General features: G+C 36.4%; 1 protein-coding gene and 1 non-coding gene across 2 annotated transcripts in view; both read right to left on the bottom strand.

Annotated features, from left to right (window-relative positions):
* LOC145684726 (uncharacterized) overlaps positions 1-27650 on the bottom strand; it is a 140583-nt gene that overhangs the window by 96082 nt on the left and 16851 nt on the right. The window lies entirely within an intron of this gene.
* TRNAT-AGU (transfer RNA threonine (anticodon AGU)) lies at positions 3449-3522 on the bottom strand. Its single transcript has one exon. It is a non-coding gene; the product is annotated as a tRNA-Thr (tRNA).

Genomic DNA, 27650 nt, shown 5'->3' with positions numbered 1-27650 from the left:
AGCTTTGTAGATTCACTAAATATTTTTTCTAAATTATTGCAAACAATTCATTCTAGCAAACCCAGTCCCTGACAGTGATCCAAATTCTTCCGCAGCGTAGACTGAAGACAGTTCGTGGCAGAGATTAGTGTTATAAAAAATGTAAATTACACACACTTTATTCACAGTTTATCTACAAAAATTTAAAACAAATTGTGGAAATATATCTAAGGCAAACACCATTGCTGATATAAGACGTCCTGAGGATTTAAACCTGATATTTTTCGAACACTTTTCTGAATTGCCCTTCGCTTGTTTTGTCTAAGCCCTAATTGCTAGTCTTTCCTCAGTGAAGAGCTGGAAAAAATTCTTTCTTTTTTTTTAAAGTTATTTACAGAAGTCAGGGTATAGTATTCATTCAGAATTTGTATATTAATTACAGAATTATAGCACACACAACTCAAGTAATCTAATAACAAAAAAACAAAATTGCCGATTTAGACAAAACAGCTGATACAAAAGAGGTACATATGAATCGCGAATGTCACATATACATCAACCCCCCACACACGTGCGTAAAAGAAATACTACATTCCAAATCATCCGTCTTGGTTGTAAGCAACACATGATGAACACAATATACTTCCACATGAGAGGAAACAATGCTTATCAATGTGATACGTTCTGGAAAGTAAACTTTGAAACCCACCAGATTTAGGATCAGCATGTAACAGAAGCCAAAGTCAAAGAACGTTATATATATATATATCTATATCTATATCTATCTATCTATCTATCTATCTATCTATCTATCTATCTATCTATATATATATATATATATATATATATATATATATATATATATATATATATATATATATATATATATATAAACAGCATTGCCAATTCTACACCCAGAAATGTTTGTTGGGAGGGGTCCAATGTAATATCGAACCTGTCTTACTTTGCATCCGAAAAGACGATAAGTAATTACCTAGGTAATTATTGACATATATATTTCTTAAAAAAAAAAAAAAAAAAAGATAGAACTATTATTTTTAGGTATATAAGAACAGAAAGAGTACATGATGAGGCGTAAAATAAAATATTCAGCCTACATCAATCATTTCTCTAGTTAAGAAAGTCTACAAATGTTAGTCGAGCTTCGAAATTTTGGGCAGGTTACACCCGGTCGACCCTCCTCGTGGTTGCGCCCCTGAACATTGCTAACTAGTCCCAAATTCAATGTGGCGTTTCCCACCATACAGTTTTATGTGGAAAGTTATCAAGAGTATAAAATACATTTGTTTTATAAAACAAATATGTATATACTGAAATAATAACGAGGAAGGGAAACGGATAGAAACGAAATACCTACGTAGACTCTTCGCAGTACTTTCCCAAAAAAACATGAGTACTATTATTTACTCTAATCATTAGTATTAATTACCTTCATGTGGTACCCCTGTTGGAAAAACTAACATCTTTTGGAGAGGTTCACTCTGCCAGCCAAGATAACCTGACGCTAATCTTTGAAAATGCGTGAAAATTCTCGTTGGAGAAAGAATTTCACACGTATTATTCTGCTGTATCTTCGTACGGAGATGCGAAGTTCAAACAATAAGTGAACTCTAGCTTCATTTTCGCGTTTTTTATTGGTTTCGATCCCTCTAAAAGTATCGTTCTTTTAAGTCTTACAGATATATTCTGTACATTAATAAAATGTTGCCTTCCTAGTTTCTAATAGAAGTAGTGAGTTGGCAATTCATTACACATTGTAGGTCATTGACCTCTGAGTTTCGTAGTTATAGCCAACTTCTTGTTTTTCGGTAAAATGTTTCTCAAATTCCTATCGATGGTTTATTCATAGTAATTGAATATACAATGATTATTAACGCTTTTAAATTCTGGCTTTTTTAAAAGGTAAATTATAGACTTTCAGTCAAGCAGCTTCAGCATCATCCTTATCTATCCTAGAGTCATGGTTCGAAACTCATTCTCTTCAGAATAGAACAGCCTTTCAAACTGTGCCATTCACATTTCCCTATCATGTCCCTGAGGTGGGAAAGTTTGAGGGAAGATAGGGATTTTAGGTGAAAAAATCCCTTTTTTCTAAGTTTGAGTCCCTCTGGATCCCATTTGTGTTAACACACAGATCTCAAAATCAACTGAAAAATTTTAAGGGGCGTACGAAATGTGTGCACAAAATCTATCTCCTATCTTGAATAGTAAGGGCGGTAAAAAATATTTACCAATAAGATAAGAACATCCCCACAATGTCCTAGACGTCCCCAAAAGACCCGATGTAATATAAAAATTTCCTGAGACATCCTGAAGTCATGTTTTGTACCTCATTCTCTTCAGAATAGAACAGCCTTTCAAACGGTATGATTCACATATCTCCATCATTTACCTGAGGCTGGAAAATCGCGAAAAACGGATTTTTGTTTTAAAATATCTTTTTTCTTTCTTTTTTATCTTTTTGCCCCTCTGGACTCTCCTGTGTTAACACAGAGATTTGAAGCAAATCTAAAAAATACTAAGGGATACACTGAATGTGTGTGCAAAATTTCAATCTTCAAGGTGCAAAATTAAGCACGCCAAAATAGAATACCCTCACATCCAGATTCCCGTATAAAACAGAGGCTCAGGTAAACATTTCCTGAGACATCTCTACTTATCCTAGGATCACGGTTCGTACTTCATTCTCTTCAGAAAAGAACAACCTTTCAAACGGAATCATTCACATCTCTCTATCGTGTATGCGAGGCGGGAAAATTGCGAAAAAAGATTTTTTTTACCTTTCTGCCCCTCTGTACCCCTTCTGTGTTAACTCAGAGATCTGAAAAATACTAAAGGGTGCCGTGAATGTGTATGCACAATTTCAATCTTCTAGGTGTAAAAGTAAGCATGCCAAAAATAATAAAAATAAGCCTAACAAAAAATTATTTTTTAAAAAAAGTTATGACGTCATCACCCCTATATCTCGACACAGAGAGGCGTGAAACTATACGTCACATGTTCTACAATGTCTTGAAAAAACAAACAAAAAAACCATAAAGAGTTTTATTAGTACATTTTAATCGAGTAATGAAGATACAACTCTATCGTATAAAAATATACGATAGATTTTAAAAGGATTAAATACTAAGATTAAACTGGTAATATTAGTTCTTATAGATATATTTACTTAACATAATATAAAAAAATCTGATATAGTTAAATATGCAAGTTAAATATTTAAACGTAAAAATTTTACGTAAGAATTTACATATTGGTATGCAAAGATACGACTACCCAGATCTGCGTGTCACAGTTATCTGAACTTCAAGAACTCACTTAAGATTTTAGATGTAGGACCTATATAAGATTTTAGAATTTTTCACCTTGATCGCAATAATGTATATATTTTCTTTGAAAAGAGTTTCTTTCCATACATATTTTTTGAAAAAAAAAAAGTTGAAGAGGAAGGCACCGGAGGGATTCGAACCCTCGATCTCCTGTTTACTAGACAGGCGCTTTAACCAACTAAGCCACGGCGCCATGCTAACTAGCGCTGTAAAGTGATATTTGTCTCTGAAATCCTCTTTCAGACTTGTCAGCGTCACATTTCATTATGAAAACATGAATCTGAAACTCTGTAGTGCAGAATGGATGCGGTTCTTATCATTATCAGATTCCCTGCTGCAAACTCAGAAACGTTGACGTTCTACAATCCTCAACTGACCTATTCGTTTAGAAGTAGCAATTACCGTCTATGAATTATAACCTTTCTTTCATCGTACCTTCTATCATGTCTCTCAGAATACATCTTCTTCTTAGCCAATGTTTTAATCAGACTTCTTTTTCTCGTTTTAATTGTATCCGAGATTGTTCTTTCTTCCTTTTTGATTGCTCTCCATCTCTCCTGTGCAGTGTGCAGTGCATATTTCTGCTCCGTAGAGCACAATACTTACACATTTGATGATTTTTCATTTTACTCCTTAATTAATGGCACACAAAATATTAAGCATTTCATTTATACCTACGTAGATGCTTATTTTGGCATTCCTATCCTTGCTTTTATTTAACGTTCGTATTTGTAAGTGTTATCATATCCAAAAGTTAAAAAGGAAAACATAAATTATGGTGATTATAAGATCACTTGATTTAACTAAACAGATGTATTTCTTGTTGCTTGTCAAACCACGTGAGGCAAATTTAAAGTGGTTTATAAGTTATAACACCTAATAGTGAAACGAAGATAATTCTTGAAGACGGAGAGAATTTAGAGTTTACGCGTGCGAAATCATCATAGTCAAGATGGTGGGAAACAAGAATTTAAAAAAAAAAAGAAAAAAATCTTCGCTTTGAAATACTTCGGCGTAGAGTTTACATATTTGAACATCATTAAACAATGGGGAATTAGGGACATCGCTAACCATTATTTCATTCGGTAACTACATATGGATAACTATAACTAATATGCAAACTTGTCACAATAATTCATCTATGGTGCTTGGGATCCCGGGTTCGATCCCAGCACCCGCCAAGTGAACTTTGTGGTGGACAAACACCGTGTGCGTGGGTTTCCTCGGAGTTCCCCCGTTTCCTCCCACTTTCTTCATTTCACCATTTCATTGATTACTCATCATCACCGTCTCCTTTAGCCTAACGGGCATAAACGTGTCACGTAAAACTCGAAGATTTCATTTCATTTCTTTCTTTTTTTCTTTTTTTTTTTGTCACAATAATGTCACTTCATTCATCTTTCAGAGCTTCTCCGTGGCTAAGCGGTTAGCGTACGCGCCTTTGGCGTGGGAGACCCGGGTTCGATTCCCGGCGGGAGCTCATGTGGTTCGGATTCCACGTTAATCAGTAGGTCCACGTCTCATATAGCCTCGCTGCTGAGCGGGACGTTAAACTTAAAATCAACTCAACTCAACTCATTCATCTTTCAGTAATTTATTAGTGGGAGGATTATATTCCAAAAATAGTAAGTGGGGAAACTTCCTTATCTCCCAAGATTTCGCATCCTGATTCAAAGTTCAACCTTCGTGTCAGTTTCAAAACAAGAACTACTTCAAATATAGGAGAAGGAAGACGTGGTTGCCAGTAATCTTTTGAGTTCAAGCACCATATCAATCTTGAACATTCATGCAGGAAAATGATTGTAAAAACAAGGAGACAAAAAATATACAAAGATTTTTCTTTTCTTGTAGCGTTCCCCATATACATATAGTACGCAATGTCGTAATGTATGAAGAAGGGCTTTTCCTGCTCCAATTAGCTTCGAGTGCTCACTCACTCAGTTGTTGAATGACCTGGGTTTTCCCCACAAGAACAGCTGTTGTGGCCTCTAGACTTGTTGTGTACACCAAAAGGGGTTTATTACTGGGCTATGTAGAGCATTAGCTACAGAAAGACATTGACGATTAAAAAAGTGTTACAAGTAATTTCGTTCGTAAGGAGATAAAGGAATTCTTTGAAAACAGAAAACCCCCATTTTAAATAATCTTTGAGTTACTAGAAAGTTTTTCATCTGAAAGTAGCGTTACATCGTGATTATTCACTACCGGTATTATTGGGATTATCATATAACAGATTCACAAAAGAAGAAATTTTTAGATTTCACGAAAAGACATATTCGAGGAATCCCTTAATGGCACGAAAAAAGAAATATAATTTTATACGACTAAACTCGCAATACCAATTATGGAAATGGCATTTTAATAATAAAAAAACTACATATTTTTCGTGTTGTGTATTATTCTCACATTTTTAATTTTTAAACACTTAAACTATGGTATACGTAGGTAGTTACTTCATATTCACTAGTTCTTGTGCTCAAGCTATGCACTACAGGTTAAAGTCGTACTTATATTTATGTCTTTATTTATTTGTTAGTTTGTCTACTAATCAACTTGTCGTTACATAAATATTATTGCTCAAATAGGTCTATAAATATGGCTATGACCCTTGTCCTATTTCGAAACAACCTATTTATTAAAATGCTAGGTTTATGTGTTTGTCTCCAAAGAAAAGTTTATATATTTGTCTCCAATCCTTTCGACAATGAAATCTCGCAAACCACAAATGCTAGAAACGTACTGTTTTCACTGTTCGATTCTAAATTTTGAGAGATTGTCCAGTTCTAATTTAATATTTAAAAAAAAACATGGCCGTTATTTCTTTATTATATTTTTTAAGGATACACTAGAAGTGTTGAAAATTTTAAAAAGTAAAGCATCATATTCTAAGAGTTATACATTCAAACACCACACAGTTGTATATGGGGGTAGTATATCTCTCAGGCGTTTGTTTCATGGGCAAATGATAATGAAAAACGAAGGAGAACTATTTCTCCAGTTAGTGTTTGGAGTGTTTTGCCCAACACCATATATCACTGATATAATTAGTTGTGTGTGTAATGTATTTGCTTATTACATACTGAATACAAAAAGAAAGAAAACTGATCATACTTGAATCAGAAACTTCAACTGGAAGTAGGTTCAAATCTTGCAAACGGTGCGAAATATTGAAAAAATAATCGAAAAAATCTCTCCTTTATGATACTCCTTGCCGATTTTAGTCTTTCACTTCTGTCTGTAAAGAGACATGTACAGATGTTTTGAGGAATGACAAGGAGAATCATGCTCATATGCGAATGGAAATTAAATCGTCACGGCAGTTTTAAACCTGCAAATTACCTGCACGCCAGCGATATCTGTTAGCATCAGGCAGCACATACCGTAATACACATTAGCATAGCTGTTTACTATTAGGAATTAACGTGACGCACAAATTGATAAGTTTCCCTTTTATAATAGAAACATGTTAAAATATTCTCTGTTGTTTTATATGTCAATTTATTGATAATATTGTTCAAATGCAATAACATTATGAAAACAAGGCCTATCAACAATGCAAAAATACAGTGGTCTCAGGTAATCATCTTCATCTGCATCAATAAGCTCAAATATATTTAAGTATTTGTTTGATCTTCCAATTTCAGAAAGTGGTTTAGCATTTTGCCACAAATCACCTGAAAATTGTACCTACTAAAGTTAGACTTGCCAGATTTCTGAAGCTCCAAACGGACATTGTTAATACCAATATTTCACCAAAAATTCTCATGAGTAATTCTCAACTTAACAAGACACATGCACATTGAATATTCATAGTGCACGTTTTTTAAATATTCTAATATAAGATTTATTCTTAAACACCACTCAGAATTCAGAACAGATATACACAGCATAAATATTAGTACGCACAAAGACAGTATTTTGATTTGTAGCACCAAATACTACTTCTACTATTACTACTACTACTACTACTACTACTACTACTACTACTACTACTACTACTACTAATAATAATAATAATAATAATAATAATAATAATAATAATAATAATAATAATAATAATAATAATAATAATTCAGGAATTAGTATGAGGTATTTTAGTCTTAAAATTTGCTGTTCAGCAGGCTTAGTAAACTTTGGTGTTCTAATTTCTCAAGTAGTTCAATTTCTCTCAAGACTTGTTTCTGCTGATATATATGTATATATTTTAGCGAGACAAAATTTAACAACTAATTAGTTTAACATCCACAAACCGAGAAGGAAAGAAAGAACTACTGCACATTATTCAGACTTAACTTTTCACTTAAATGAATCTTTCTCAAAAAGTACGTATTGTTCTTTATTTTATTAAAGAATTCACTCCAAGTCATTGCAATTTTCATTTGCAGCGTATTATTCCTAGTGGTGCTATTCTAATCTTTTAACAACTAGTTCTCTCTCTCTCTCTCTCTACATATATACTACAAGCATTGACAACCAATCCATCTAGATATGGATGAAAAGACCCCTTTATTTTGTACATATTGCTTCGAAGGAACATATCTCGAGAACTAATGAAGACATTGGAGTCATTCAAAAACGTGTTGCAGATACGCGTAGGTAGCATACGTAGTAGGCATTAGGGGCCGTTTACAGTATTGTGTAACGCTGTTTTTGATCAATTTTAGCCCCTTCCTCTCCCTTGTCCCACTTCGTAATGCAAGGCTGCACCCCTCCCCCTTGTTACGTAACGCTTTTTGATTTTTTTTTACCTATTTTGCTTATTTTGAGGGTTATCACAAAAAAAAAATAATGGCAGAACTTTTCATTACAAAATAATTATATTTTGAATATATTTGTAGTGTTTTTCGCCAACATATCAAAATATTATTAAATGGCAGTACCGTAGTAATTTTTAAATCTCATAAAGTTGTTTAATGAACCAGTCTTAATTCTTCGAAATTCCATACTGTAGTTAGGTCACCGATGATTGGCAAGGAGGAAGTGCAGCAGGAAGATACAGGTGAAATAAGATCAAGAGAATTAACATTCACCTCTTTTTTCTAGAATCCAGGATGCTTCCTGTATTTGAAGTTTTCCAGTGTCGACGATACAAAGAAGTTATCTTCCCCGTTGATCACAGATTCGACATGGTTGCACATAGGGACATCTCTTTGTGAACAAGCCTTCGGCCATCTTCTTTGGACTTCAGTTTACCCCTTTTCAAATTATTCTTGTCCCAAATCAATGCCAAAATGCAAATAAACTCGATTTCTCTTGGAAAATTCAAATCTCGAGATAAAAAATACAGTATAAGATGAATACCCGATGAATTCGGTTTTTAATATCTTATTTTGCTTGGATCGTTCTGTCGCGGAAAATATTATTTCACGAAAAAGAGTTTCTTCTGTTCCACATGCGAAACCCCTTGGAAAAATAGAGTGGGTAATGATTCAAATCAGAAGTTTGAAATCTACTCTCAGAAACAGCGATATGAGTTGGAATGCGAGGGCATTTTTAAGCGGTAGTTACGATCGCTAACAACTAACTCCAGAAAAGCGAGTACCGTAAAAGCGATAGCCATAAAACAGCAATACACACAGGGTTCGTCACCAGTCATGCTGGTGTCTAATAGCGTCTTCAAATCCCTTCTGCATGATTCAATCAATACAGACTGTATGTTCTCAATTCCAAAACAATATAAATATTTATTAATAAAAATGAAAAGAACTGAATACAATTATTTGTTTAAAAGATTGCATATAAACCTGAGAATAAAAATAAAGATTACAGAAAAAAACATGTTACATAACGAAGATTTAACGCCCTCCTCCCTCGTGTCATACTTCGTAACGCAAGGCCGAACCCCCTCTCTCCCTTTGCCGCGTCACGTAATATGTGGACGACCCCTTAGATACCTATCACGTTCATTACACAGACAGATTTTAGTATCCCGGAATTCATATTCAAATTTCTGTCTGCCCATCGAATTGAAACAACTGAAAGTTGTTTATTTCACAATACAAGCGAGCGGAAAAAGTATAGAGGTGTTCCCACAAATTAGTTTGGCTTCTTTCTTTCTTCTAGGTCATGTGTATGTATATGCGAGTGTGTTTATCTCCGGGTATAACAAGCGGTTCTGCGAACTCGCAATATTCTAACAAGATTGTCCCGGTCAAACCGGGACGTCTGGCAAGCTTAACAGAAGTGAATTCTTTATAATGTATTTCACACTAAAAGCTAATTCATAAATAGGATGTCGTTTTCATGCTGTGCTGTGGTCTACGAAGTTTCTTTTCAGAGTTTGACATTGAACATTCATTGAGTTTTTATTATTATTATTATTATTATTATTATTATTTCACACATGACCAGAGATGGAGTGGGTCAGTGGGTCAAGTGGGTCAAGTTTTCTGAGTGGGTCAGTGGGTCGTGGGTCAACAGCATGTGACCCACTGCGACCCACCACCCACCATGGCCCACTGTGACCCACCACCCACCGTGACCCACTGCGACTCACCACCCACCATGACCCACTGTGACCCACCACGACCCACTGCGATCCAGCACCCACCATGACCCACTGCGAACCACCACCCACCGTGACCCACTGCGACCCACCGACTCAGTATGATCTGCCGACCCTCCCTGCTCACTGCATTGTAGACAGTATCTTCTGAAGACTGGTAAATTTGTCTCCGTTTTACTTTCAAGACCTTCATTTCCCTTCCTTTTTCACTTGTTTCTGTCTACTTACCTGAGGTGAGTATATCTAACCAGGTGAAAAAAGAACTTCAGGCACTTTTGGATATTGATATTTTTAATTGTAATAATAGCAATAGGACTTACACTACAACTTGGCTTTCGAGATCTGTGAGTTTTTAGAGCTAACTACTGGGAAAAATACATTTTTGAATCACTGTAATATATAAGAAATTGAATGTAACTATGTGTGCCTGATCATCAGGGTCAAATTGCAAAGTCAAATGAAATTACTTTCGGTATATAGTTCAGCCTTAATCCAAATTGGGATGTTATATTGCTTTTATTATAATGCATAACATCCTAAGGAGGTAGTGAATATTCAAATTTTTCCGAAAAAAAAAAAAAAAGTATCTCGCAAGTCGTTAAACTTACGGAGCTGAAATTCAGTGTATTAACTCTTTATTGAAAATAAACAGAATGTGTCCTAGCATTTTTTAAAATTCTCCTTTATGTGGGGGAGGGGCACTTTGTATATATGGAAAATTGGTAGTGAGTTGGTTTGTAAAAATTGGGGATGGGCAAGAGCGAGTTCGAGCGAGTTTTCTTTGAAACTCGACTCGACTCGAAACAGACATGTTTGAACTCGACTCTAGAACTCGGCTCGAAAAATTTCCTCCAACTCGACTCGAAACTCAACTCGAATTTGGTTCGAGTTTCGAGTCGAGTCGAGCCAAAACGAGCCAAATCGAGCCTAATCGTGTGTGTAGTTCAAGTACTCTCTTCAAGTATCATACATACGCAATACAATTATTATCAATGACACTACTACTACTACTACTACTACTACTACTACTACTACTACTTATTATTATTATTATTATTATTATTATTATTATTATTATTATTATTATTATTATTATTATTATTATTATTATTATTATTATTATAAGGACCGCCGTGGCTCATTGGTAGAGCGTTCACCTCTGGTGCATGGAGTCCCGGGTTCCATCTCTGCTCCCGCCAAGTGAACCTTGTGGTGGACGAACACCGTGTGCATGGGTTTTCTCGGGGCTCGCCCATTTCCTCCCACTTTCTTCATTCCACCATTTCATTCATATCTCATCATCCCCATCTCCTTTAGCCTAGCCGACATAAGAGTGGGTCGTAAAACTCAAAGATTTATTATTATTACAGCGTTTTTGCTTCGCAATCGGAAGGTTCCATGCTCGAATCCAGAGTTCAGTTTCCTGACTGCGGTTTTCCAGGGTTTTCTTCAGTTACACCAGGTCAATGTTGAGATGGTACCTTAAAATACAGACCCTGGCAGCCATCCTTCCACTTCATTTCCCAATGTTGTTATTATTGTTGATTTGAGTGCTCCAGTGTAAAATGGCCTCTGAGATTGTATCTGGTAGCTTAGTACTAAATAAATAAATATATCTCTCGTTCATTTAATTCTGCAAAAAATGGCTGATGTGGGCATGAAGTCATACATTTCCAGGTATTATCTGTCAGGAAAGTAAATGTACACCTACTTTTCGAGTCTGGCATTCCTGTGCTCCATCCGTGGAGAGTATGAGAATTAAATCAATCAAATATTTACTGAGGGGCAAAAAGAAAAGTTTAATCTGAATAAGACATTGCAGAGGGGCACAAGCTCTGAATACGAATAGTGCATAGTGTAAACAAAGGACGACACCGAAAGAGAAAGCCAGAAACAGCTGTTAAACTTAGAAAAAAGAGTAGAAATTTGTCGAAGTGGGAATATAAAACACAAATACAACAAATACGCCGATAACTAAACGCTTAGTATGCCATGATCTCGGTGTAGTGGTTAAGGTGCAGGCTTACAATTGCAAAGGTCTTCAGTTCGAATCCCCGTCAAGGACATTTTTAAAAATTTTTGTTGATAATGCATACAGCTCATGAGAGGGTAAAAGAGGTCGTATTTAGTTTTTCGTATTCGTAGCAATTATTCTTGGTAATGTTTAGTATTGAAAATACTTTTTGTCTTTGCGTATTGCTTTTATTCTTTTCTTCATTTCGAAAGAGTAGAATATCCGAACAAATGCCACCAAAATTTCTCTTATTTTGAATGTAAACGCTATTTGCGATCAGTGAAGAATAAAAATTGAACGTTCCGAAGTAGCTGCAAAAAGTAAAAGGGAAAACATGGAAATGGACCATACTCATGGTTACTAAAAATACAATTTCTACATGCCTTACACTTCCCGACCACATTTCTACGTTAGCAAGTAAGAGGCTTGTGTTTAGGTTAGGCTGGTCAATACGTTTTGCAAAGGGGCCCGGTTTAGCTCTGACGCACCACAGGTGCGAGAAGGGAGCAAAACACTTTTTCTCTCTCCCTCTGTGTGTCTATTTATCTATCTATCTATATATATATAACGCTATTTGTGAATGCCATAACCACCCTAATTTTCAGCGGATTGAGACGAAACTTGACACAAACATTAATTGTTGAAATATTTTGATGCGTTCGTTAACCAGAATAATCAGATGAAAATGTTCAAAATGGCGGCCCTTCAAACTCTTAAAAAGTTCCAAGGGAAAAAAATTTCGCCCATAAATAGGTATTCAGAAAGTTTGACTAACTTTTTCTCTTTTACTGAAATATTTGTGTGGAAGGCTTATCCTCTTTTATTGAAATATTGGACCCGATTAATCGCCTAAAGAAGGTTCACCCCTTTCGCTACGGTCAAAGTTTTTTTTTTTGTTGCAGGAGGGGGTTATTTTCGTATCGGAACAAGATGATTGTTAGTGATGATATGAAATTACACATTGAAAGTGAAGTAACTTGTGAAACGTGGTATTTGAAAGAATAATATAATAAATGTGCTTTCCTCTAACACAGAGAACTGCAAATCATGTATTTCGAGTTGAGTTGAGTTGATTTTGAGTTTAACGTCCCTTTTCAGCAGCGAGACTATATGAGATGGACCTACTGATTAACGTGGAATCCGAACCACATGAGCTCCCGCGGTGAATCGAATCCGGTCCTCATGTATTTCGAGTTCGGGAGCGTGAATGGCGAGGATTGTTATTTGATTTGCTTTTAGTAACACATTGCAATGCAAATAAAGGTAGGCAACATTAGTGGTAAGTAAAACAATAATATAATATTATTATTAATAATAATAATAATAATAATAATAATAATAATAATAATAATAATAATAATAATAATAATAATAATAATAATAATAGGTGTTTGTGGCAAGGCAATATCTTCCTCAATTCTTCTTCAAACGAACGTAATGGTTGTAACGCCATATCTCCCTTACAAACAAAATATTAGCAATTTATATCGAGAGAACGGGAAATTGTATAGTGATGGGAGCAACGTTGGACAGTATGCACTCATAGTACTCAGAAAAATAAGCGATTTCAATGCAAAATGAACGAAGAGTCATTGTCAATGGCGAGTCGTGGGGCCACGGCAGAGCCCTCTTTAGGCAAAAAGTCGATAACTTATATCAAGAGAACAGGAGGTGGTGGGACGGGACCAACGTTGGACACCGTGGACTCATAAGGCGCATCGAAAAAATTCGGGGGGCGGACGCCAGCGAGCCTTACTTATTTCTACATAATAATATAAAATTATATTGTCGAAATACACATACGAGTTAGCTACTAATATTTCATATTATTATTATCGACAGCGTCTTTTCATTACGTGAGCATGTTTGGCATAAAAGCAAAGAGAAGATCCATCATTCGTAGAAAGAATAAGAATAGCCAGTTACTTTAACTGTGAGCGACAGCGAAAAATACGAAAAGAGTGACTAACTTAGCGAAAAGGAACAATACTTTCCTTCAAATGGATAAAAATCAAGCCAAGATAGATTCGAACTCGCATGGGCGGCGCGAAAAGCCAGTGCTTTGTCCACCTTTTTTTTTTAACTGACTCACCGAACGTGTTTTAGTAACTTACTTATTGCTAATTTTACTTGCTTCACTCGTTTAACTTGCTTTTTCTAATAACTTATAACGACAGGAACACGAACACAAAAATATCGAGAACAGTTAAAAATCATAAACTCTCTCCCGCTGGGAATCGAACCCGGGACAACATTCTCCAAAGGCGCACGTGCTAGCCACTAGACCAGCAGGGAGGGCGAAGCTCAGTGTCTGTGTCGTTAGGGATTACGATCACTGTATTGCCAACTATCACTTCTGTAGGTTGTATACTATGATCACATGTTTCTTCTTTGCTGGAAGAGTTAAACCTACATTCTATGTAAACATGAGGTATTTAGACCTACATGCTCTTCATATAATGTAATAAAAGGGTCATGCTGGGAATAAAAAAAAGAACATTCCTTGGACAAAACGGAAACTATTGGCATCAGAAATATTTATCAACGAGGCATGCGCAGTAGTATATTTCAGAATAGTTACTGTTTAGTTCAGTAAACGAAGAAAGGGGTATAAAAAAGCAAATATGTCGCGTCAACGAGATCGACTGAGTTGACAGAGGCGGAAGCAGATGTGTAGTAATACAACTTGGTTAAATTGATAATTGGTTCTTTATTCTGTAGTAGATCGTATCACAACTTTACGGGAGAGCAGAGACTTACTGACGCTATAATATAGTAAGCTTTAGTAACACGATCATATAGACACAAATGGATGTAACTGTGAGTACTACAACTTGGATTTAACATAAGCCGTTTAGATATTCAGTGGTTTGCAGGGTTGTATAAGACACAATACAATTCTTCATACCTCAGCTTCCGCCTTCCAGTAGCTAGATACATGCAATTTCTGGTTAGATACTGAAACTGCTGTCGGATTTTAATACATGACGTAATGCAGGATACAAAATGCTTTGCATTACTTGTTTATTTGTAGACAGCTACTAGCTTAGTGTTCTGAAATGTTGTGTACAAACTAAGGATAGCCAATTCCGGAATTATTACTTTCCGGACTCCCGAAAGTAAAACCGGACAAATTCCGGAATTCGGAAAATTCCTATTTTGGAATAATTCCGGAATTCGGAAAAATCCGGAAATTAGAAATTACTGATTTCGTTAACATTCCGGAATTCGAAAGAATCCGGATTTCTTTCAAAATCCGGAGTTTTTCTCAATTCCGGAATTTTCTAAATTCCGGATTCTTCCCGAGTTCCGGAATTCTTCTGAATTAGGGAGTTTAACTGAATTCTATAATTTTCCGAAATCCGGAAAGTGAAAGTTCCGCTTCCGAAAACTTGTGAACCAATGGTTTAGGAACAACTCAAGTTATTAATGTAAACTTTGCGGACATCAGAAAAGAAATACGAAAGACATTTTGAATCGAAGAAATTTAACATACAAGTGTGCAAGCGGAGACAAAGAAACCTAACGTAAGCAGAATAAAAACGAATTGTTTACCGCGTAGCGATCGTGGTTCAGTCGTCGTCGTGCTTGAGCGAATACACGTTGTAATTTTTTTTTTTTTTTAACTTTAGGAATTTTGATGGCGATTGATCAGTGATAACATACGTTTTATTATATTCAGATATTTGAATACTCGGATGTTTCAATACTTGAACTATCAAATCTTCAGGAATAATAATAGTAATAATAATAAACTAATAATAATTATTATTATCTCGTAGAAGATTAAAAGCTAGGAGCTAATTATCGCTCAGGTCATACCATTAAAAGCAGAAACGTGAAATTTGGAAAGAATATTTCGGTTTGGTGTAATGTTGCTCACGACAAGAGGAATTTCTCATCTTGTTTCTAAAATAAATAAAATAACATGAGAATTAACATTTTACATTCGAGACAGGTCAAGGCTAACTCAAAATTTTCGTCTCTCTTTGGAGATGAGAATCGAGACGAGACGAAAAGAATCGTAAACATTACAAAATATGAAGAAGCGATGTCAGCACTTTATTTACCATGATATATGGGGGCGCGGTAGCTCAGTAGTAGAGCGTTCACCTCCGGTGCTTGGGGTCGCTGGTTCGATCACAGCTCGCACCGTGTGGACTTTGTAGTGGACAAACACCGTGCTCGTGGGTTTTCTCGGGATTCTCCCGTTTTCTCTTACTTTCTTCATTCCATCATTTCACTCATGTCTCATCATCACCGTCTCCTTTAGCCTAACCGGCAAAACCGTTGGACATAAAACTTAAAGATTTCATTTCGTTTTTACCATGATATGAGAGGATTTAGCGAACATCATGATAATTGTCACTTCTGGGAAAATTAAGTTATTAGGTGGACTGGATTGGTATTAAACCACAAGGGAAACTAGTTGGGTATGTGTCATTGTATCGAATTGCATGGGAATGATGAACTTTCTTTTGATACTTACTCGAAAGTCAGAAAATGTGACATACAATTATGTTTCCACGAGCTGCCAATGTTATACAAATAACAACATTGTTATCCGGAATAGGCTTTTTATAATATTGGTAATAATAATAATAATAATAATAATAATAATAATAATAATAATAATAATAATAATAATAATAATAATAATAATAATAATAATAATAATAATATTAATATGTAGAAACTAGATGACGATTATTCTTCTCGCAAGAAATTCTAAATATGAGGAATAATATTTAAAAATACCATAGGAAAATTATAAAGCTAAAGACAATATAGGAATATTACGAAAGAGTATTATGAAGATAATTTAAAGTTAAGTATGATTTCTTTTGCCACTAGAATTCTTTATAATGATTGATACTAACAGAAAAACAGACTAATAAAAGCAATATGTTAATATTGAAAAATTAGTAATTTCTCCATATAGCCTATGTTAAGATATTCAGAAAAGTGATCAATTTTGAATTATCCTTTTTATTAATCATTCATAATGGGAGCCATTTCAATACAGCTATACACAGTCACATATATAAAGACAAGGAGATTTAATGTTGATAATTATAGTTAGAGGGGTTATTCGATATATATATATATATATATATATATATATGATAAAATATTGGAAAATATGGTAAATTTTACGTATTAATTAATTAATTACGAGTATTCATAACGTGAGAGCTGCTTCAACACGGCTATAGCATAAAAGTGTATACCAGGAGATAAATTGATACCCACATCAATTTGATTAAAGAAGGGTTACATGAGACACATCATGTATAGGCCTATACCCATCTTAGAATACCCCGGCAACCCTGTTATTTTTCTGTTCTGGAGTTAGCAGTTATCTGAATCACCGCGGTGCTCCGCCCGGGTTTAGGATTGTCAACGGATCGAGTGGCTCGGCTCACAGCTCATCTACTATCGATCCGAACCGAGAAATGAGACGAGTCAACACCTCACCTAACCGAGACGGCAAAAACCGATGGCTCACCTGAGCCGAACCGAACCAATTCGGTGGCTCATCCCGAACGAGTTGGCTCAGGCCATCGGCTCAATTGAGCCGAGCCGATGGTTCATCCCAACCGAGCTGGCTCGAGCTGTTTTCTCTGTTGAACCGAGCCGAGCCCGTTGACATCACTACCCGGGTTGGGCTTCTGCTTAGGTTCAGAAATACGACCGGGCAGGTCTCACCCTTGATGGTAAAATCTACAGTATATACATATATTGGTGCTCACGACATTTGAGGCTGTCCTTTTATTTTAAAAAATCTATTGTGGTCTCGTTATTGAGACGAGATGAGATGCAAGCAGTGTCCCCTCTCGGGAGCAACACTAAAAGTATTCCACAGTACGGCTTACATTTCTCATGGCTTTCGCTTTCCAGTTTAATCAGGCCATAATTTCAAATCGAGCTAAAACGAGCTAAACGAGTGAGCCATGTATCAAACTCGACTCGACTAGAAACTCGATCTCAAAAACAGTAACTCGGCTCAAAACTCGACTCGAGAAAACTACCTTTGACACGGCTCGAAACTCGACTCGAATTCGAGTCGAGTCGAGTTTCAGCTCGACTCGTGCCCATCCCTAGTAAAAATGATCGAAAACGATCGATGTTATTTAAGAAAAAAAAAATCAGAAACAAAAAATACAGTGTTTGGCTTCATATATCCATTGCTTTCTGTTATAATAATTGCTGAAGCTTATGTTTATTATATGGAGCGCTTACAGCACAGGGCAATCAACCCATAAAGTTGTGAGAAAAATAGGCATAAAATTTTTCCTATCTCTGTAAGCTTAATTACACGGAAATTTTAAGTTTGGATTGTACGTATAATTGTATGGAAAATTTTACACTTTTTCTCCTTTACGTTGGTCTACTTACTTTGATTTGGAACTTTGAAATTTCATCCTTTTTCCCACTGAAAAGTATTGATAATTCAAGAAGCAAATAATTATATTATGAAAATTTAATTGAAATTCATCGTAATTTGGCACATGGCAAACAGCAGTGTGGTAATTGAAGTTGAAGAAGGAGGGAAATTCCCATTCACCTCTGAACACTTTCCAGGAACCTCGTTCCCTTTCGCTTTCTAGACGGGGGAGGAAACTTGGTAATGGAATCAAACCTTCATGTGTAATGACAAAAATTAAATTTATAAACAAATAAGAAATTATCAGTTTATCAGGCTTTAATTGATAATTTATTCAGAAGATTCCCTATCGAAGGCGTGGTAGATGAAGTTTCTGTTCTACATGGGTCGACATTGCCAACTGACATGGTCGATATGGAAAAGATGTTGTATGGTGATAGAGAGATGATACAGATCCACCGTTATTGTAACAGAGTGTGCTTGAGCGATTGACTAGAAATTCAAACTCCGATTAGTGACAATTTCACAGTCTTGTTTCATTACAAGTGTAAACTCTTTAGACAGTTCAGAAGAGGCCGTGGATTGTGTTCAGAGTTGATGACGATGGATTTTGGTGAGTCAGAGTAGGTCAAAGTGGATGAGAGTGGTTCATGGTGGGTGGTGGATAACGGTGGGTGGTGGGTCAGAGTGGGTCAGAGTGGGTCACGGTGGGTGGTGGGTCAGTGGGTCGTGGGTCAAGTTTTCATTGACCCACGCCAATGACTTGCCGCGCCTGTGCCGTTCTCATGCCGCGATCTGACAGGCTGCCTTGAGGAGAAACCTCCCTAATCTGTCGACTTTCCTCTGAGTATACGAAGCAACACGAAGTTGACCACAAATTAAAAGTTCTTAATTGTGGTTGAGTGAGCATTACGTGTTGTCTTAAAACTGGATGAAGAGCAATTGAAGACTTCGGGGCAAAAACACGTCAAGTCCAAAAAGTGAAAGTGTAAAGAAGAAAGCTTCACAAGCGTTTCTCGTCATCCGATTTTCTTCAAACTTAGCACATATATACTAGACCAAAAATACATCGACACTTTCTTTGTTTCTTTCGGAAAATAGATAAAGGGAGGGGGCAAAGAGCCCCTTTTCAAAAAAACGTTCCCCTTGACTAAAAAGGCCACATTAAAGAAACGAAACTCTATCGATGCAAAGATGACTTCATAGTACGAAATACGGGTTTTGTCGTTTTTGTGAGAAAAGAGTTTCAGGGGGCAATGGCTCCCTTCGAAATGACAAAGGACCCCGCACAATCCTTACGGAAATTGGATTTCGGTGGAATTACTTGAAATCGTGTTATGTTCCAGATATTGTGTTCCTGAGAAAAAGTCTCAAAGGACACAACCACAAATCAGTGACCGTTTGGTCACTACAGGGTCACTTTTTTGAAAACAACCGAAAATGACGATATTCTGGATTTCGGTAAAAATGTCTGAAACCATTATATGTTGTAGATATTTTGATCCTGAGAAAAAGTCTTAATGGACATAACCACCAATTACTGACCGTTTGGCCACTACAAGGCCACTTTTTTGAAAGCAGACGAAGATAATGATATTCTGGATTTGAATGAAATTGACTGAAACCGTGATATGTTGTAGATATTTTAATCCTGAGAAAAGTCTTAACGGACATAACCACCAATCACTGATCGTTTGGCCACTACAAGGCCCTTTTTTGAAAGCAGCCGAAGCTAATGATATTCTGGATTTGAACGAAATTGACTGAAACCGTGATATGTTGTAGATATTTTAATCCTGAGAAAAAGTCTTAATGGACATAACCACCAACCACTTATCGTTTGGCCCTTTTTGAAAGCAGCCGAAGCTAATGATATTCTGGATTTGAATGAAATTGACTGAAACCGTGATATGTTGTAGATATTTTAATCCTGAGAAAAAGTCTTAATGGACATAACCACCAATCACTTATCGTTTGGCCCTTTTTTGAAAGCAGCCGAAGCTAATGATATTCTGGATTTGAATGAAATTGACTGAAACCGTGATATGGTGTAGATATTTTAATCCTGAGAAAAAGTCTTAATGGACATAACCACCAATCACTTATCGTTTGGCCCTTTTTTGAAAGCAGCCGAAGCTAATGATATTCTGGATTTGAATGAAATTGACTGAAACCGTGATATGGTGTAGATATTTTAATCCTGAGAAAAAGCCTTAATGGACATAACCACCAACCACTTATCGTTTGGCCCTTTTTTGAAAGCAGCCGAAGATAATGATATTCTGGATTTGAATGAAATTGACTGAAACCGTGATATGGTGTAGATATTTTAATCCTGAGAAAAAGTCTTAATGGACATAACCACCAACCACTTATCGTTTGGCCCTTTTTTGAAAGCAGCCGAAGCTAATGATATTCTGGATTTGAATGAAATTGACTGAAACCGTGATATGTTGTAGATATTTTAATCCTGAGAAAAAGTCTTAATGGACATAACCACCAATCACTTATCGTTTGGCTCTTTTTTGAAAGCAGTCGAAGCTAATGATATTCTGGATTTGAATGAAATTGACTGAAACCGTGATATGTTGTAGATAATTTAATCCTGAGAAAAAGTCTTAATGGACATAACCACCAATCACTTATCGTTTGGCCCTTTTTTGAAAGCAGCCGAAGCTAATGATATTCTGGATTTGAATGAAATTGACTGAAACCGTGATATGTTGTAGATATTTTAATCCTGAGAAAAAGTCTTAATGGACATAACCACCAATCACTTATCGTTTGGCCCTTTTTTGAAAGCAGCCGAAGATAATGATATTCTGGATTTCGAGGAAAATGACTGAAACTGTGACATGTTGTTGATATTGTGATCCTGAGAAAAAAGTCTCTATATGCAGAGCCACCAATCACTGACCGTTTGACCACTACAGGGCCACATTTTTTAAAACAAAAGAAGGTAAAGATATTCTGGATTTCGGAAAAAATCAATAAAACCGTGGTATGTTGTAGATATTGTGATCGTGAAAAAAAATCTTAATTTGTACAACCATTCATCACTGACCGTTTGGCCACTATAGGGCCACTTTTACAAAAAGAGCATAAGGTAACGGTATTCTGGATTTCGGTGGAATTGCTTAAAACCGTGATATGTTGTAGATATTATGATCCTGAGAAAAAATCTCAATGGGCACAACTACTAATCACAGACCATTTGGCCACTGCAGATCTACTTTCTGAAAAAAAAGCAGAAAGTAACGGTATGGATTTCATTGGAATTGCTTGAAACCGCGATATGTTGTAGATATTGTGATCCTGAGAAAACGTCTTAATGAGCAAAACCACCAATCACTGACCGTTTGGCCACTACGAGGCCACGTTTCTGAAAGCAGCCAAGTCGAAGACAGTGATATGCTGGATTTCGGTCCAAATGACAGAAACCGCGATATGTTGTAGGTATTGTCATCCTGAGAAAAAGTATTAATGGACACAACCACAAGTTGCTAATCGTTTGGTCACCACAGGGTTACTTTCTTGAAAACAGCCAAGCATAACGATGTTCTGGATTTCTATAAGAATAAGTAAATTTGTGATATTCTGTAGATCTTCTCGTCGTGAGAGAAAGTCTTAATGGACACAACCATCAATTGTCGACCGTATGGCCACTACAGGTCCAGATGTTTGAAAACGGGTGGGTATAACGATATTTTTGATTACGGTGTAAATGGATGAAACCTTGATTCTTTGTAGATGTCGTGATCCTGAGAAAAATTGTCTAGGGCTTTCCAGGGTTTTCCTTTGTCCCTCAAGATGAACATCGGAATGTTGTCTATGCTTAAGTGATGTTAGCTGCTACTCTTCCCATCCCTTTTCCGGGTTGTGGAATAGGACTTTTCGAGGCTTCATACAATTCCATCAAAATTCCAGAATATCCTTACGATCTAATGTTTTAAGAAACGTGGTCCCGTAGTTGCCAAATGGTCCGTGATTTGTGGTTGTATCTATTGAGACTTTTTCTCAGGATTACAATATCTACAATATCACAGTTTCAACCAATTCCACCGAAATCCAGAATACCTACTTTCTGCTTTATCAAAAAACATGGTCCTTAAGTGGTCAAACGGGCAGTGATGGGTGGTTGTGTCCATTGAAACTTTTTCTCAGGATAAAATATTAACAACATATTATGGCTTCAAGCAATTCCACCGAAATTTAGAATACAGTTACATTCTACTTTTTTTTTTTTTTTTTAAAAAAAAAAGTGGCCTCGTAGTGGCCAAACGGTCAGCAGCATATCACAGGTTCATGCAATTACACCTAAATCCAGAATACCGTTACCTTCTATTCATTTAAAAGAAATTGGTCCTATAATGGCTAAACGGTCAGTGATGAGTGATTGCACAAATTGAGACTTTTTCTCAGGATCGCAATATCTACAACATATCACGATTTCATTCATTTTTTACCGAAATCGAGAATATCGTTACCTTCTGTTGTTTTAAAAAATCTGGCCCTGTACTGGTCAAACGGTCAGATTTGTGGTTGTGTCCTTTGAGACTTTTTCTCAGGAACACAATATCTAGAACATAGCATGATTTCAAGCAATTCCACCGAAACTCTTTCCTCACAAAAACGACAAAACCCGTATTTCGTACTTTGAAGTCATCTTTGCATCGACAGAGTTTCGTTTCTTTAATGTGACCTTTTTAGTCAAGGGGAATCTTTTTTGAAAAGAGGCCCATTGCCCGCTCCCCTTTACCTATTTTCCCAAAGAAACAAAAAATACGTGTCGATTTATTTTCGGTCTAGTATATATGTGCTACGTTTGAAGAATATCGGATGACGAGAAACCCTTGTGAAGCTATCTCCTTTACACTTTCACTCTTTGGACTTGACGGGTTTTTGCCCCGAAGTCTACAATTGATAATGTTGGTTCAAGAGCATGAATTCCTATGATAATAATCTTGTTAAACATAATATTACAGCTATAATGTATATTTTGTATGTACTTCTAAGTATTGTTTCTATTCACGGGCAAAAGTGCTATTTAAAAGAGCACAAGCGGTTAAGAAAAAGAACAAAATATATAAAGAAATAATTTAAAATATTTTGTATTATATCGATATATTTCTTGTTTTTGTTGCTATGACAACTTGTTTATCTTTTTGTTAAGGTAATTAGAAAAAAGATAGAACGAAGAACCATATTGTTAGAATTGGATGTATATTGTTTTAATGTGACAAATACGGTATATGTCGAAAAAAATATATATCCAAAAGTGTATAACTATGTTGTGTGATTCATTGTAATCTCGTGTACTTTATAAATATTCAATATATTTGGAACCAGGGAATGTAACGGAAGAATTAACTTTACATATTTATATGGTACCGAAACCGTGGAGACCTTGAGATTAATCAGAAGTTTTAGTAAACTATCTCAACATCACGGATTACATTTTACTACGTAATAAAAGAAAAATATATCAAAGAACTAAAATGAATACCAGTACAGGAGTTGAAGATGTCAATATTCCAGCAACTGAGACTTCAACGGATGTGATGGATCTTTTACGACAGCTAGGACAGCAGATGAGTTCCATGACACAGCAAATGAATTCCATGATACAAAATTTGGAACTGATGGATTCCAAATTGGATTCCAGATTAGAACAAGTAACACAAAATTTGGATTCCAGACTGGAATAAGTAAAACTACAAATAGGACAGCAGATGGATTCTAAATTGGAGCAAGTAACGCAGCAGATAAATACCAAACTGGAAATAACCGACAATAGAATAGAGCAAATTATCCATAGTTTTGCAGTGGTGAGAAGTACCGTTGATGTAGTAGAAACGCAAGTCAATGAATATACAAACCAAATTTTGAGACTGCAAGAAGAGGTACACTCATGTCCAAAATTATTGTCGCATGTCTATAAATATGTTGTTGTAGGAATATAATTTGATAACGAATTCGCGCAGTATTTCTTATAATGTTAGTATGTGTATAATCGGAAAAGACATGTATATGGAAAATTTCATGTCAAAAGAGGAACAATAAAAGGAAAATAAAACTTTCGTGTCCATTTAGCAACATTTTGTTTTACTCATTCTAATTTTCGTATTTATAATTATTTTCCTATGCAATTTACCACAAAAATACTTTTCCCGATTGCACACATAGTATCAGTATTAAAAGTATCCAGCAAAATCATTATTACATTATATTCTTACAAGAAGACAGTTATAGATATGGGACAATCATTTTGGACATGAGTGTACATACCATCAAAGAGAAAATCAGTACAGCAAAGTAATCCTGATCCTGTCCTCAACGTAGTGTATGAGAAACATAGCTGAACTGAATCAAGACCCTGTGAAGAAGACAGCAACTCATCAGAAGGATATTCTGCAAGGGAGGACACCATCTCTAATATCGAGGACGAAGAAACAAGACCACGTCGAAGAAACCATACACACGTAAAATATAGACATCTTAGGTATTTTAGTACTAATAATTGCGTGAAATTTAATGAAATAAAATCCTTAAGTAAATTCAGCGGTAGATCTGAGGACAACCCAGCGAGTACCTTTTTAGAAAAAATGAAGAAGAATGCGAACTAATTGGTATAGATAAGGCTAATTTCCTCATAATATTGCCACATATTTTGTTACCACCTTGTTCGGTATGGTATACAGCGATCAGAGGTAGTCTGTGTAATTATTCAGAATTTAAAAATGCGCTGTTAGCAAATTTTGTAAACGATTTTATGTTAGCAGACTGGGATGCTCAAATTAGAAACCGTCGTTTTGATCCTAAAGTGGGCAAAAGTCTTACAGATTTTGTAATTTCAGCATATAATGACTTGAAACAGATCAATCCATATAAGCAAAAATCAAGCATTATTGCATCAATAAGGATATTATTACCGTTTAGGCTACAACAAATATTGATCTCTTCGCAGTGTATTAATTTTAATAATTTAATAATGATAGTTCAAAATTATGAGAGTCAGTCTAGGTTACGAGGTAATAATAACAGAAATCAAGCTAACCATATTCCTGTTCGAAATGTCAATTTTAGAGAAGATTGTAATCATAATACGAGATGTAATGTTAGATTTTCTCGTAATGGCAATACGACCGAACCTCATTTTAGAAGAAACAGAAATAATAATCATATACAGCTTTTAGAAATAATGTAAATAATCGATCTCGTTCTTCACGTACTCCCAGATTCGTAGTAATTACATAGGTGGCAGAAATTTTCAGAATAGGAACCAAAGAATTGCTAAAGTAAATAACATACAGGACTGTACTCAAGATTATGCCATTCAATTCAACCTAATCGAATCTTTTGACAATACCCATTTAAACTATATCCGGCTGACGTGGAACGGGTTAAAGCCACGTCAGCAACTTATCCACAAGAATATAAAACCGTGATTTAAATTTAAATGACAATGCTTCAAATCCTGGTAGCAACACAGCAGAGCATGCAGCAACTAACCGGGCAGCACCACCTCCCAGCGGAAGAACTAATCACACCTCGAAAGATTCAGCAAATCATCCGAGCAATCAATCCAAACAAAGCAGCGGGACCAGACAGGCTTCCACCACTGGCACTCAAACATGCTCCGAGGAAGGCTATAGTTCTACTATGTAGACTAACAAACGCAATACTAGCAACAGGATACTACCCCGCCGCATGGAAAGAAGCAAGAGTAATTTTAATACTGAAACCAGGAGCGTCCAGGACTGAACCCAAAAGCTACAGACCCATCAGTCTGCTGTCACATCCAAGCAAAGTGGTCGAGCGAGTGATACAACAGAAACTGATGAAGCACATGGAGGAAAACAACATCCTCCCCCCTCACCAATTCGGGTTCAGGCCTGGTCACAGCACCACCCACCAACTGGTCAGAGTAGCTGAACAAATAACATACCAGTTCAACGAAGTAGGCCACACTCTAGGTCTTTTCCTAGATATAGGCAAAGCGTTTGACAAAGTGTGGCATACAGGACTACTACACAAACTACTGCAAGTAGGAGTACCACGACACTTAGTGAAAACCCTGAAAAGTTACCTGACCAACCGCACATTCAGAGTCTCCCATGCGAACAACCTCACAGAACCAAGACCGATCAGAGCAGGAGTGCCACAAGGATCCTGTGTCCCCGAGCCTCTACAATGTGTACACGGCAGATCTCCCCACCACCAGAACAACCATGACGGCGACCTTTGCGGATGATACTGCGATCGTCGCAAGTCACCATAACTTTCGATTTGCTCACCTATACCTCCGCCGACACATCGAACAGCTGGAACAGTGGACCAATGACTGGAAAATTCAAGTCAACCCGGAGAAGACAGCACTGGTCGACTTCACTAGGAACCGGACTCCACGGGAATACAACTTCACCCTTCATGGAAGAAACATACCCGTCCAACAACAGGCAAAATACCTTGGAGTAGTGCTGGACCATCACTTGAATTTCGGAACCCACCTGGAGGCAACAGCCAAGAAAGCAACACAAAGATTCCGATCCCTTCTAGCCATCCTATTGAGTCCCCAACTCACCCAAGAAACAAAACGACATGTTTACCGAATGTACATCCTACCCATCCTAATGTACGCCCATCCAGCATGGGAACACACATACCAGTGTCACCTGCGCCACCTCCAGGTGGTACAAAACAGAGCCGCTAGGGCAATCACGGGCCATTCTATGGACACCCGAATTCTTCAAATCCATGAGGACCTCGACATCCCACTACTTCAAGAACTGCGTCATCAGCAATCAACCAAGTTCTGGACGAACGCCACAAGATCAACGGATCCAGTCATCGCCTCACTCGGAACCAAAAATCCACCCCGGCGACTGTACAAGATGCCAAAACCACCCTAACAACATGAAGGACAACTAAAGGGACCTGCGACAGTTGCGGTTCCTTCAAACACATACGACTACTCCAACAAACGCCAAGTCACAACACAGAAAGAAGACAAGGGCTTCGGCCAGTTACTTCATACAAATAATCAACCGTCAAGAAAACACTGAACATTTAAATTATAGCAATCCACAATATAGTGATTTAAATCTATATGAAAATTCTCTAATTAGCTTTTTCTATACATAAAACTATTCCTAAAGTTTTCGAATTAAAGGACTGGTAAACTTTTGGGTTTACGAAATATTGACGAACTAAAGTTATGGCGTCCGTCAAAGCATACCAAAAGTAAATGGATGCAGTTAGTTGAAAAGTTAGTTCCTACAGAAGTTTTATCCAAGATCAATATAGATAATATTGAAGTTTCAGATTAATTCTTAGTGTAATCATTTCTTTATTGTGTGATTATTATTATTATTATTATTATTATTATTATTATTATTATTATTATTATTATTA

The sequence above is a fragment of the Thermobia domestica genome, chromosome 5 (assembly GCF_964235325.1).
Source record: "Thermobia domestica chromosome 5, izTheDome1.hap1.1, whole genome shotgun sequence".
In the NCBI taxonomy this organism is placed as follows: Eukaryota; Metazoa; Arthropoda; class Insecta; order Zygentoma; family Lepismatidae; genus Thermobia; species Thermobia domestica.
This window is presented reverse-complemented; position numbering and strand designations above follow the sequence as displayed.